The 14,354-nt window shown below is 32.5% G+C and overlaps 1 non-coding gene across 1 annotated transcript; it reads left to right on the top strand.

Moving 5' to 3' along the window:
• Positions 1–575: 575 nt before the first annotated feature.
• LOC143189379 (U6 spliceosomal RNA) lies at positions 576–682 on the top strand. The gene has a single exon (XR_013003838.1). It is a non-coding gene; the product is annotated as a U6 spliceosomal RNA (small nuclear RNA).
• Positions 683–14,354: the final 13,672 nt, after the last annotated feature.

Consider the following 14,354-nt stretch of genomic DNA (forward strand, 5'->3'; position numbering starts at 1 on the left):
CTTTTAGGCGAAAACATACCATTTGCAATATTTCTCTTCTAGATTTTACGATGAGCATTAAGATTGGCGAAAATGCTTTTAGCATGATCTATGGGGAAGGAAAAGCGTGTCGTACGTACGTGATTTTTCGTTTCGGCGCCGAACTTAGACAAACAAGTTTTAAATTCGTATCAGATCAGAACATCAACGGCAGCCGGCAGCGTATGAAACTAATATGCATTCGTTGCGGCGTATAATAAATTCGGCGGGCGGGACTCGGTGGAAAGCGTGAAAACTTTCTTCCGGCAACCGATGAGATGCATTATTAGATACGTATAAGCGGAATTTTATTGCCGGTCTGCATAAAAATGGCTCGGTTAGAGTCTATTTTAAATTCGATCTCGGCGAGACACGACTCTGATATTAAACATTGTCAGCTCCGTATTGTGAGGCTCGTTATGATATATTTAGGTGGAAAATCAAGTCTACTATCTACTACTAAATTTCAACGGTAAATTTAAGAGTAAACATATCCTTGATAATTAAACTAATTTGTCTCCTAATGGATTATACTAACTTAAATAACATTTTGATTAGTACTCGTTTCAGTGGTACATATACTGAAATTGGAACGATACAGAGAACATTAGCAAGGCTCCTGCGCAAGGATGACACGTAAAATCGTGAAGCGTTCCACATTTTGGTTCTCTTGGAGCATGTAAATCTAGCCCAGTAGTTAACTGTTGGTCTACATTGTCTTACTGGCATTGAACCATTAAAATATAGGACGTTCAAGCTAATTCTTAGAGCAGCCTACAGATTTTGCTCCATTTCATCAAGTAATGTAATACTACATTTGTCTACCAGAAGGAGACCCATCATCACGTTATCATTTAGGGTATTATCTTTTAAAGACCAATTTTTTAAGGTTATAGAAATGATCGACTTTAATGTAGATAAACTGATGTCTCCAACTTCACATCACTTCCACTGTTAATTTTTCCATAGTTGCCCACAAATATCTCCCTAACGATCCATAGCAAGGCTAATTTTGGTGCTAGCATCTTTAAGGGTCTATTTAGTCGTCTTCTTTCGCTTTATCCAAAGCTTTAAGCTTCAAGGTTTTATATACAGATGGTTCCAAGTCATCCGAGGGAGCAGGCGCAGCTGTTTATGGGTCTTCTAAAATATAAACCTATAAGCTTCATAAATAATCATGCATACTATCGGCAGACAGCTATCTGGAAGGTTCCACAGATTGTGCTGGAGCTCGAATCCGGTGATTGATTGATTTGTACAGATCAACTAAGCTCCATTCTGGCAATTCAAGATGCATCTTTTAAAGACCATTTCTAAGACCAGAAGAGTACCAATTGTTTAGATCACCAGTCATGTGGGCATAGAGGGTAATGGGATAGTAGACTCAGCCGTTAAAGAAGAGATAATTCTAGTCTCCCATATTATATGGATCTGTATCCCATTATTACAACTAAAATAAAAATCTTATCCAACTGGAATAGAACTTGCTGGAGGGCGATAATAAATTTTGGTTCATTAAGTAAGATTTTTTTCCTCTATTATCTATTAAAAGGTCCTATTAAAAAGGTATTTAACAGGTCCTGTTAAATAGGTTAATGATCAACGTTGTCGGTTTTTATGTTCATATCCTATGGCTGAAGATTTTTCTCCTTTATATGATTATTGTGGACTAGTAAATATAATCCGAAATGTTTTACTATCATGTGAAGCTCGACACGGTATGGAAATCTTTCTTTATTATAAAGAGAACATATAAATTACAATAATATATATAATATATAATATATAAAATTACAATAAAAAGAAACTTTCTTTACTATAAAGCACATCGATAAACTTTTCAATTATTTACATTTGAAATTCATTTACAATCTTCAATTTAATTTCTCCTCTCATATGTAATTTTATTTTGAAGAAACCAGACTATTTTATCGTTATAACCTTTAAGTTATATTTTATCAACTATTTTTGTCTCAATATATTAATATGGATTACTATTTATTATATTATGGACATTATTATTATTTTATATCTGATTTTATGTCATATATTTATATTGGCCGCTGTGATATATATTACACTAATTATATTATTATATTTTAAGTGTATAATATATTTTTTATGTTTTATCTCTTTTTATATATTGATTGGTTATTGTTTTATTTCTAAAATTTATGTTTGTATGGCATATTAAATTTTTTAACAAAATTCACCAGCAACAACAACGCAGCTAACCACGTTCAAGTTATCCTGTTTGATCACCAAATGATATATGATATGGCAGATTAGAAATAAACATAGAGGATATAACAGAAATAATAGATTAGAATTAATAGAATTTCAAAGAGCAACAATTAAAAACTTGGCTTTGCAAGATATAAATATAATGTGTATAATGTTAAATTGTATACCTACAAGAAATATATTGTAGCGTTCTCATTTTTCGCCATATCCGGTAGTTTATAAAATGTCAGGAATCTTATTGGAATTCGAACTATCATTCGAAAAGGTGATTGGGCGTCCTGCGGCCTGGAATAGGCTGCTGCTGATTGGTGATACTCATCCAACGGGAGAGTAGTTCCGTGAATGAAGGTTCCTGGAAGTTGTCAAACCCTCAGTAAAAGGTTTCAATTTGGGATATTATTTCATGATCGGATTGTTTAACATATTTCGGAACGGATATATTTTCTGAATATCTTGAATACTTCAGGATATTTGGCACGAAGTTTATTTTATCTCCTCTTTCCTTTTACACTCCCTTTAGTCTCTCTTATTTAATGCATCCTGTATCCCATTCGTGGCGTCGGATATTGGAGCAAGACAAGGACCATGTGGCGTCCATTGAGCAAAACCCAACCTCCCCTTCCCCAAGAAAATGTGGCATTGGTTCGACCGACGATCTTCAGATTACCTCGACGAGCAGCGCCATCCGCGTAGCCTGCGTTATATTTTGAACTTGAGGAAATGGAGTACAGCAGAATCATGTTATTGATGACGTCGAATATATTGTCAAATTTACTGTGTAGACATGAAAAATTCGTCTAACCTCGAAGAGGATTTTTCTTTCTTTCTTATTCTGGTTACAAAAAAGTTACATAAAATTTGATGCGGGTTGGTACTGATGCGCCATGTTGTCAAATTTCTCCCAAAATCTTTATAACATTAACAATAATTAGATGTTTTAAACGTTACTTCATAAATATTGATGACGTAAGTCAGCTGTTTTGTTGAACGGGTTATATATTGTTCGCTTGAGTATATTCCCATTTCAAGTTCGTCAAGCGATGAATAATATTTCATACATTTTAAATACACATTTGTAGATTACAGCAATTAGCAACATTACAGTACATATGGTCCAAATCCAAATCATCGTTTATTGCCCACGAAATTATTTTATATATTTCTCAAATTATTGGAGAATAATTATATAGCTAATATTTATTATAAGTACAATTCATCTAATTCATTTTCCTCATCTTTCACGCAAACCTACAACTTATCCTAATCAATCTCAATCAAAGTTCGCTAATCTAAGTTTAGCAATTTTACATTATCATTTGCTTGATCTGACGACAGACCCTCAAACATAAAATCATATTTTATGGGCCGAGTCGAACTTGTACAACTTAAGCCGTAACTTTCCGCGGCTTATGTATAAAAACACGAAAAGTTATATCGATAAAAGTTACCCGTCAAAATTAGGTCATAAAAATCACGTTTAAACACTGATTTCATTAAGTCCGTATATATAGGGAACAGGTTGTTCAATAAGTTTTGTCGTTCCATAAGTAAGAAAGGACTTTTTTATTTGAGAGTAATTTTGTTATTCAATATAATTTCCCAGAACTCCAACACTTTTCATGTATGTGCGCCTATTTATATTCTTCTGCTAGTTTTATTAACCCACTTCGAAAAAGGAGGAGGTTCTATGTTTGGCTGTATATATTTTTTTAATGTACGTTCGCCGATTTCTCCGTCAATTATAGACCGATTTTCAAATTAATTTTTTTATTCGAAACAGTGCATTTTCGAGGTAGTCCCATTAGGACCAAGTCAGGATCTGATGAAGGAAGGGGGAAAATTGAAGGAAGAGCTCAAATTTCACAGACACGTACAAAGTTTTCTCATATTTTGTATCTAAAATAATCAGATATTTGTGTATAATGTTATCGCTGAGCTGATGTGATAGAAAATCGCTAGTCGTTGAGAGTGCAAAAGCCACTATGCTTTTTAAGTAGTAAATATAGCATATATAAGCTGGTAGAAATATTATAGACTATTGTTTCAATGGTTTTTTTTGTCCCATATGGGCTGCATATTAACTTTTTCTACATATTGTAGTATTAAATAAACTGACTATGTAATTTATTGAGTAAATATCAAACACTTAAAAGAGAAAAATAAAATATTTTTCAATTAGAAAAAATCAAACAAAAAGTACTTACATATTTTTATATATTTTATGTTCAAAGTTGGGGATGTCATAAACAAACCAATATATTGACCACATGGAAACTGAGGGAGGAATGGAGTTGTGTGTTGAAGAGTGAGCACAATGGTGCAGAAAATGCTCGGTCTTTTTTATCGTTATCTTAGATGACCTCGATAACTCGGGATAAAAACGTTTCCAGCAGTCGGCTTATTCAAGAGACTTGGCACCATTCGACTACTAGTTGTACATTATTTCAGAAAATAGGGTAAAATATGTCCAATATTAAATTCGTTGTTACATTTTTATATTAAATACATTTAGTCAATATTTAATTAGATTTAGTAAAAATTAAGTCATATGCCTAATAATAATGCTATTTTTTTTGCAAGGATTAATTTTGCTAACCGAAGTAAAACATTCTATCATAAAATAAATTATAGAGAAAAGCATAATCACGATTTTTTATCGAACTTATAATTAAATTAATAGTAATTTTTGTTATTCAATATAATATCACTGAACTCCAACACTTTTCACGTATGGGCCTATTTATATTCTTCTGCTAGTTTTATTAATCCACTTCGAAAAAGAAGGAGATTCTATGTTTGGCTGCATATATTTTTTTAATGTACGTTCGTAGATTTATCCGTCAATTATAAATCGATTTTCAAATTCATTTTCATTTTTTTATTCGAAACAGTGCATTTTCGAGGTAGTCCCATTAGAATCAAGTCGGGGTTTAATGGGAGAAGAGGAGAAATTGAAGAAAGAGCTCAAATTTCGAATGCATGTACAAAATTTTCACATATTTTGTATCTAAAATTATCAGATATTTGTGTATCATGTTATTGCTGAGCTGATGTGATGGAAAATCGCTAGTCGTTCAGTGCAAAAGCCATTCTGTTCGCCTTTTAGGCAGTAAATATAGCATATATAAGCTGGTAGACTTACTATAGACTATTGCTTCGATGGTTTATTATTATTTTTTTATTTAATTTTTTCCCTTACGGGCTGCATCTTTATTCTTCTTACATATTGTAATATTAAATAAATTAAATGCGTAATTTAAGGAGTAAATGTCTAACGCTTAAAAGAGAAAAATAAAATATTTTTCAATTAGAAAAATCAAACAAAAAATAATTACATACTATATGGTCAAAGTTGAGAGGGTATCATAAAAAAAACCAATATATTGACGACATGAAAACTGAGGGAGTAATTGAGCTGTGTGTTGAATAGTGAGTACACTGGTGCAGAAAATGCTCGGTCTTCCTTTTATGTTTGCCTTCGATGACCTCAATAACTTGGGATAAGAACTTTTCCAGCAGTCGGTATATTCATGAGACTTGACACCATTCGACTGCTAGATGTTCATTATTTCAAAAAATAGGGTAATATATGTCAAATATTAAATCTGTTGTTACCTTTTTATACTAAATAAATTTAGTTAATATTTAATTAAATTTAGTAAAAATTAAGCCATATGCCTGATAATAAAGCTATTTTATTAGTGGAGGATCAATTTTGCTAACCCAAGTAACCTAAAACTTTCTATTATAAAATAAATTATAGAGAAAAGCATAATCACGATTTTTTGTCTAACTTATTATTAAATTGTCTTTCCGTTAAACAAATAATCGACGATAAAAAGATTAAATAGTAATTTGTTTTTGATCATTTTTCATTTTAATAAAACCGCAAAAGGTTTATTCGCTTAACAAATATTCCATTGTTAAGTACTTGTTATAATAATTTATATATTTTTTCATGCGAATTATACGTTACAATGCTTGCAAAGCTGGCACGCAATTGTTCGCTAAATTCCGAATAAAATTATTTTTCGTCGATATATGTACAAAATAGGGAAATAATGAAACGAATATTTCGATAATTTCAATCAGCTCGGCACATATACATTTATGAAGAATATTTTAAATGCAAATTCATTTCAGTTTTGGTGATTGCGTATTGCATTGTACGTTACTGTGCCAGTTTAACTTTTCAATTTATCGGTCTAATTGATTTCGGTTTCAGAAAAATTCTGCTTCTGCTGCTCAGTTTTACTAGTTTATTCAAAAATTATTCTGTTTGGTTTAGAGGTAAACCATCAACTCACAATTTATATTTCAAAAGCACAAAAACTTAAAATATATCAAAATCTCAATTTATGATCAAGCAACATTATTTTAAAGTGGAGGCCATGACTATTGAAATTACACATTGTTTTTTATTAATTACTTTTTACATGATGTGCTTAATACAATCTTATATTATTAAAGCAATTGATTGCTATTGTTCAGTTGTACTTGCATTAATATGCAGCTGGAGTCTCAGATAAATACATCAGTATGTTTCCTAAATTATAATACACTGACACACTATAGAGGTTCATGAGGTTTTATTCGCTTCAATACTCTTTTCTTCGTTGGTTACGTAGCGATAAGTTCCTTTTTTGTTTTAGTGCAACCCCATATTTGAACTCTATAGGTCCGAATAGGCTTTACAACAGCATGATAAATCAATCTCTTAGATTTTAGGACAAGTTGAAAGTATCTTCCTACCAACCAATACAATTCTTTGAATTTTTTGTCATGATGACTGTGTCGTCGGCAAATATTTCAAAGGCTTTTTCTTTTGTTACTGGGATATAAGCAGCGTAAAGCAGATATATGAATGGTCACAAGGAACTATCCTGCGAGACTCCAGACGAAATAGTTTTGAAAATGTGTTGAAAATTCCCTTTCAAGTGAAGTTCTAAATTTTCTTTCGATAATACTCGATTTCAAGAATTGATAATGGTTCCGTGGTAATAATTTACCCATCCTGTGAATTAGTCCCAAATACCATACCCGGTCAAAATGTTACTCCCCAACCTAACGGCTAAGCATATAGCTGTAACTGTATTTACTTACAATTCGTCTTATCAGCAAGTATGAGTAGCCTCCTACAGTGAATAAGTTTCGTCTGCTTCCGAGCAAAATGAATTAATTAAAATAGTCTCGTAGATATTTCGTTTGCATTCTTTAATCTATTGATTCGTCTGATTGCTGATTCTATTAAAACTTAACATGTCTGTTTCCACTATTTCTGGTTCTGTATCATATTCTTTTAAATTTTCTTCGTTATTTTATCTTTTCTTCGGATTTCTCTCTTCTTGTTTGGGGTAGCTTCTTTTGTAGGAGATCGAATTTCCTTTATTAAATTTCGGGTTTGTTGCTCAAGATCGCCTATAGTTTTGAGTCTTACGTTTAAACTATTTTGTTTCTCCATTATTAATTTGAACTTGTCGCAGTTGGTATATTTGTTAATAAGATTTGTTTTATTGGCATTTTCAGGAATGCCGCGCCCACCTTTGTAGAGAACAATAATGGAGTATGATCAGATGGTAGTTCGCATAAACTTTCAATTTTAATTTCTATGTTGTGATACCTTTCAAGATGAAGAATAATGCTGTCTTCTTATTATGGTTTTTTATTTATTATAACAGGTCAATTGAGAAGTCCCCGGTCTAACATAGTAAAACACATTTTTATGGCAAAATTAGTTTTTTTTATTTAACATAATTCCCTCCCTAAGGATGATACGCTGATTATAGCGACCCTCCAACTTTTCGATACCATTTTTGTAATACGATTTGTTATTTGCTTCAAAATAGGCCTCAGTTTCGGTGATCACCTTTTCATTCGATGAAAATTTTTTTTCAGCGAGCATTCTTCTCTGAGATCTGAGAACAGGAAATAGTCGCTGGGGGCTAGATCTGGGGAATACGGTGGATGAGGAAGCAATTCGAAGCCCATTACATGGAATTTTGTCATCGTTTTCACTCACTGACTTGTGACATGGTGCATTGTCTTGGTGAAGCAGCACTTTCTTTTTTTTTTTTTCGAATGCGGCCGTTTATCTGCGATTTCGTCCGTCAAACGGTCCAATAATGCTATGTAATAGTCGCTGTTGATGGTTCTTCCTATTTCAAGGTAGTCAATTAAAATGATTCTATGCGCATCCCAAAATCAGATGCCATAACCTTGCCAGCCGACTGTTGCATTTCCCATGCTTTGGAGCGGGTTCATTATGTGCCACCATGTGTGTCCAGTCGATGACTGTCGATTGGACTTCGGAGTGAAATGATGGAGCCACGTTTCATCCATTGTCACATATCGACGCAAAAACTTGGGTTTATTGCGCTTGATCATCTTCAAACAGAATCATTAACTCGTCGTTGTTTTTGGTCAAAAGTGAGCTTGCGCGGCACCCACTTTACACAGAGCTTTCTCATACCCAAATATTCGTAAATAATTTGATGTACACGTTCAGTTGATATTTTTAGAGTGTCTGTTATTTCATTAAATTTCAATTTACGGTAATTCAAAATCATTTTGTAGATTTTTTAAATGCTTTCGTCGGTAGCAACCTCTTTAAGGCGTCTACTGCGTTCACTGTCTTCTGTGCTCATTTCACCACGTCTAAACTTAGCATACCAATCCTAGATGGTTGATTTTCCTGGGGCAGTGTCCGGAAACTCAGCATCAAGCCAAGTTTTTGTTTCAACTGTACTTTTTCCCTTTAAAAAGCAATATTTTATCAACACGCGGAATTCCTTTTTATCCAGTATTTTCATAATAACAAATGTTGCTTCACTCAAAATGCTATAATTCACAAACCATCAAATTTGCAATCCGACAACAATCAAATTTATACACGCATGTTTTGAGGGTTAGTGCTAACTAAAAAAACATATGTCTGTCTTCATAATATGGGCATTAAATTAGATTTATTTTATTAAATTAAATTTATTTCATTAAATTAAATTACTTCAATGGAATAAAAACGTCTTCAATGTAACTTTCAAATATAATAAGAGAATTATGGAAAAACACGCTATCATTACGAATAAGACACTCTTTCGTCAAAAAAAATTGTAGTACCTTTTGGAATTGATTTAGGACTTTATTAACATCAGTATTTTGGAATATAAGACAAAAGTTATTCTAAAATACCCGTAAGATAAAAGTTTTTTTTCAACTGCTTCAAAATTTATTTAATTTAATTAATAATGATCGATATTATTGTCGATATTATTGTCTCCCCCACGCTTACAGGCCGATTTCTTTGAGAACGTCAAACAATTTGGGCTGATGTAAGAACATATTATTTAATAAATCAGGTAAATCATACATTCTTCTGACATAAACTGTTTCTAAATTTCTGTATTTCATCAAACATGGGACACTGTTAATAGTTCCTCACAATTGGGACACAGAAGTCTCTCTGTTCGCTTCATGAGGAAGGAAGGGGTTTTTCTCTTTCAACAGGTCACACTCGGGAGCACTAGGCTATTAGCTACCCTACCATCTATAAATGGATAAAGGTACTTATAATATAAAATATTTACAATTTGTTGACTACTCGCTATAGCGTCTTTTGTGAGGTTATCAACCAATTAATTTCCAGTTATGCCCTTGTGTCTCAGGATCCAGACGAATATGATGTTGTTTCAAACTCAAATTCTGCTTATTGTAATTCACTAACGTCCAATCTATTTTGATGTTAGACATAGTCTACGGCGGTTCGGATGTATAATACACTGGTTCCTGTATGATAGGAGGTATATCAATTGTAAATGATATCTTTATGATTCATTGTGAAAATATTTTCGTCCTTTAGAGACAGAGATCATATAAGTGTCTGTGACGTCAAAGCTGTCACTAGTCCGAGCAATTATTGTTATGAAAAATTTGATGCAATACCTACCTTATTTCTCAGTCTTTCTAACTACTGGCTATTTTCACATTTCAACAAATTTATTTGATTCACTCAAGGATTCGAATATAATTCACTTAGAATTAACTTTACGATTTGCCGTTTTTTTTTAAACAATGCTTTTGCAATGCAATATTGTATGAGTACTAGCATATATAGTCTATTCAAAGTTTTGTTGTACATACGTCATTACGATGTTTACTGAATTGCTTGCCCGAATTTGTAAAGTGATTTTAGAATCAAATAATATTTCCATGTTGTTTTAATTAAAAAGAGACACAATGCTGTCTGATTAGTTTGAACACGAATGAGCCTGTCAAGATCGTCCAGCTGTCAGACGTATGCAAAATTATTGAAAGCAATAGTGATACGAGGTCATTACTCTAATCTATAAAACATTGTGGCTGTATAATTAACTGTAGTTTTTGTTCAATTATTATATTTAGATTAGGATAAAGGAAAGATGGTGATTGTCGAATAGATCCTGAGAAGAAATTTTATTAAAATACTAATTTATTAATTAGAGCGGTGATTTTTATCCACCGAATTAGAAAATGTGAGAATTTAATCGTATAACTCTGTCGTTTGGTTATCAAGGGCTAATAAAAATCAAATTAAAAAAAGTCTTGTAGCAACATGAATTAAATTATATTTTAACTGACATAAAAACGATGTTTGAACTACATTAAACAGCTTTGAAAGCAACCAGCCTTTTGGCAAGGGCAATGCGGTTTTGGTTCGTGGCATTTTTTTATTCGTGCGCACAATAACAAAGATAATTCGTAAAATACGTCGACAGTCGCGCTCCTGGAGAGCATTTTTCGTTTTCCAGCTCTCCAGCTCTAGCCTCCGTTCCCCGTCGCTCCTCGTCCCGAAACGACGCCGTGATTGATTGCGTCGGGGTGCGCCGCCAACGAATTGCTAATCCATCAGGCGCGATTCAGACAAATTCGTTCGTAGAAACAGCCAATATGCCAAATCTGTTAACGGCAAAAAAGATCTTCGTACAGAAATTCGAGCATCCCGGAATATAATATGGAAATTTAAAATATTTGTCTGTCTTTAGCTTTAGTTTGGTCTGTTTCTATGGATATAGTTGCCTTTCACTAAGACTGTTTTAGATTTGGACATAATTGTAAGTTATAGAGTGGATAGTTCTTCCTGTCTGGAGCAGAGGATGGGAAGATACTTGCTTAGTAAACTTTTGAATTGAAAGATTTCAATGGACTTCATACTGAGCAACTTTTCATAATTGATTCTTATATAGTACTCTCATATACATAACTTTTAAATGATTGTATAAGTTTGCAAAACAAAAGATATGTAAAGGAAGGAAAGGAAGCAGCAAAATTACTTTAGTATGCCAAAAAATTAATGCTTATATATTTCAGCAAATTTCAGCATCATAATATACTTCAGAGTCCGTATCATATTCACACCAATAAGATCAGTATTCTGATATTCTGATTGTGATTGAAAACTGAACTATTATTCATAGAAATGATAGTCAAAGACATTTAGCGCTTAAAATTAATCAATCCGGTATTTCAAAATTCCATTATTCAAGATTCTGCACAAATTTCAATAGTTTCCGGGTGAAGAAACTATAAGCAACATCAATCTGTCTTTGCTAGCCTTACATCTTAACTGAAACTTTTGCAAATACACTCACATATTTTGATCAACTTCAATCATCCTTTGATGACACTGCAGTCAGAATTGCGATGCCTTTGCCCTTCATGATGCCTATTTGCGCCAAGATTTTTATATCATACAAATCTTACTGATACTGTTACATGACTTGGTCGTTGACATATTAACCATAAGATAAACAGCTTATTAGTTATAATGTTAATAGCTCTTAAAGTACTAATATAAATTAAGATTACTTTAAAAAATTGTTCAAATATCTAATGTATGAATATGTTTGAAATTTATTAAAGACATGTTAACTTATGACAACAGAAATATTCAGAACACTTATACATCAGCTTGGAACATTTAGATAATTAATTTCTAAGATAGTTTTCTAAGAGTGTGTAAACAAGTTGGTGTGACAATCAGGCTTATTTGGGACAGGACAAGAGACCCAAGTTGAGGAGTATGCAAACAGCAACAGTCCGACGGAAAACATTAACATTTCAAACCCTTAAAAAGATTTTTGATGGTGTAAATAACAAATAAGTAGCGAACAGCTTGTCGACTTTGGAAACCTTGTGGAAAAGCCAAATATCAGTGTGCGAATATCCTTATCGAGACAAATAAATCGCCGTTGGATAAGTCTTTCCCTCCCTAGAAATAATTATTAATCAGATGGCAAGAAAACTAGTTAAGCCATCCGCATAAAGTACCCAAGGGAGAAACAATCGGGAATAAAATGAACTACTATGCAAGACTAACCAAGAGTCTTAAAAAATATTAAGACACTTAGTCAAGTCATTAACTGTTTATTATCCCCTAGTCTATTCTTGGTAACTTAAGTATTAGTTAAATAAAGCAGTTTTAACATTTTTCCTTTTATCATTTAGAGGACAAAGATGGGCAAAAATTACTCTCAGTCATGGACAAATGCCAATAACTATTAGTGAAAAGTAATTATTAGTGATAGGGTATTTATATTATCCCCAAATCTCATTATTACTGAAATTAATGACTAACCAAACACCTTTCAATGCTCTTGTACTTCAATAAACTTTTAAAGAATTCTTTAATGAGCAGAGATGGAAGAACATATCTCTATTTAAACTGACTTCAAAAAAGGAGGAGGTTCTAACATATGTTCGGCTGTATATTTTTCTAAATGTATGCTCGCCGATTTCTCCGTCAATTATGAACCGATTTTCAAAATTCTTTTTTTTTTATTCGAAAGAGTACACTTCCGAGGTGGTCCCATTGGAAGCAAGTCAGGATCTGAAGAGGGGAAGGGGGAAATCGAGTGAAAACCTCAAATTTAAAAGTCATGTACAAGGTTTTCACATATTTTTTCTCTAAAATAATCAGATATTTGAGTACAATATTATTGCAGAACTTATCGGTGAGAGAAAATTGGCAGTAGTTCAGTGTAAGTCATTCAGTTAGCGTTTTAAGCACTAATCGTATCATATGAAAAGGCGTAGAAATGACTATGATGTAATGGTAGAGCGTTCAGCTTATGTGTGGAGGTCGTAGGTTCGGTTCCCAGCGGAGGCAACACTTTTTTATTAGAGCATTTGTCAAATCACCTAATCTATTTAGCGGACAGGGGGCTTGAAGCGTTACTTATTTTCAATCATTGTTTCTTTATTCCTATTTTTTGTTATATGGGCTACACCTTTACTTGGCCTACCCATTCTAATACTTAATAAATAAAATAAAAGAACACACACAATACAAAAATAATAATATAATTTTGTGACATTGTATATTGATAGACAGGTTTAGGTAGGTATTAAGCTAAATTGTGTGCATATATTAGAATATAAAATACTTGTAGTAGATAGGTGAAATAAGGTTTTTTTTTATTTTTATTTAGTTATTAGAACGATTATTATAAACATATTTCGTCTTAAACCATTTTTTCTTTTGTAAAAATCTAAGTTTGATTATTTTTTAGATATTGGTGAGTTCCTTATTTACTTTTTTATGTTGGTTCAATTGATTTGTTGAAAATATTTTATCTTGATAAGTTCTCGCTTTTCTAATATCAATATAGTACGGAATCCTAGCGACTGCGTTATGAATTTGATAACATGCTTTGAATTTACTTTAAAACTATCTGATATTAATGGATATAAGTGGAGACTTGTTGAGTCGATATTTGAAGCGATCAAACATAGATATACCGATATTCCAGAACAACTAGGACCGTATAGTATCAGTCACACAATATCGGATATAGCGTCTTATTCTAATTTAATTTTTATTGCTATACAAGTTTCAAGGAGCCGTTATGCATAACAAAAACATTGTGATATGAATAAAATTCAAAGTAATTATTCGGCAGAACTAGCAGGAGCCGTTTGCATACTAAATTCCTAGCGGTGAGATTAAAAGCTCTATCTGGATTATCCAGGCGAAATTTCTTATGCATCCACGTTCTGGATCGATGTTAATCCTCGTTACCTGAAGGATTAAATAATTTATTTGTTTTGGGCGTTTCGAA

This window comes from Rhynchophorus ferrugineus, unplaced genomic scaffold (genome assembly GCF_030347505.1).
Source record: "Rhynchophorus ferrugineus isolate W39M unplaced genomic scaffold, kcgeb_rfMv2 rfM1, whole genome shotgun sequence".
NCBI lineage: Eukaryota > Metazoa > Arthropoda > Insecta > Coleoptera > Curculionidae > Rhynchophorus > Rhynchophorus ferrugineus.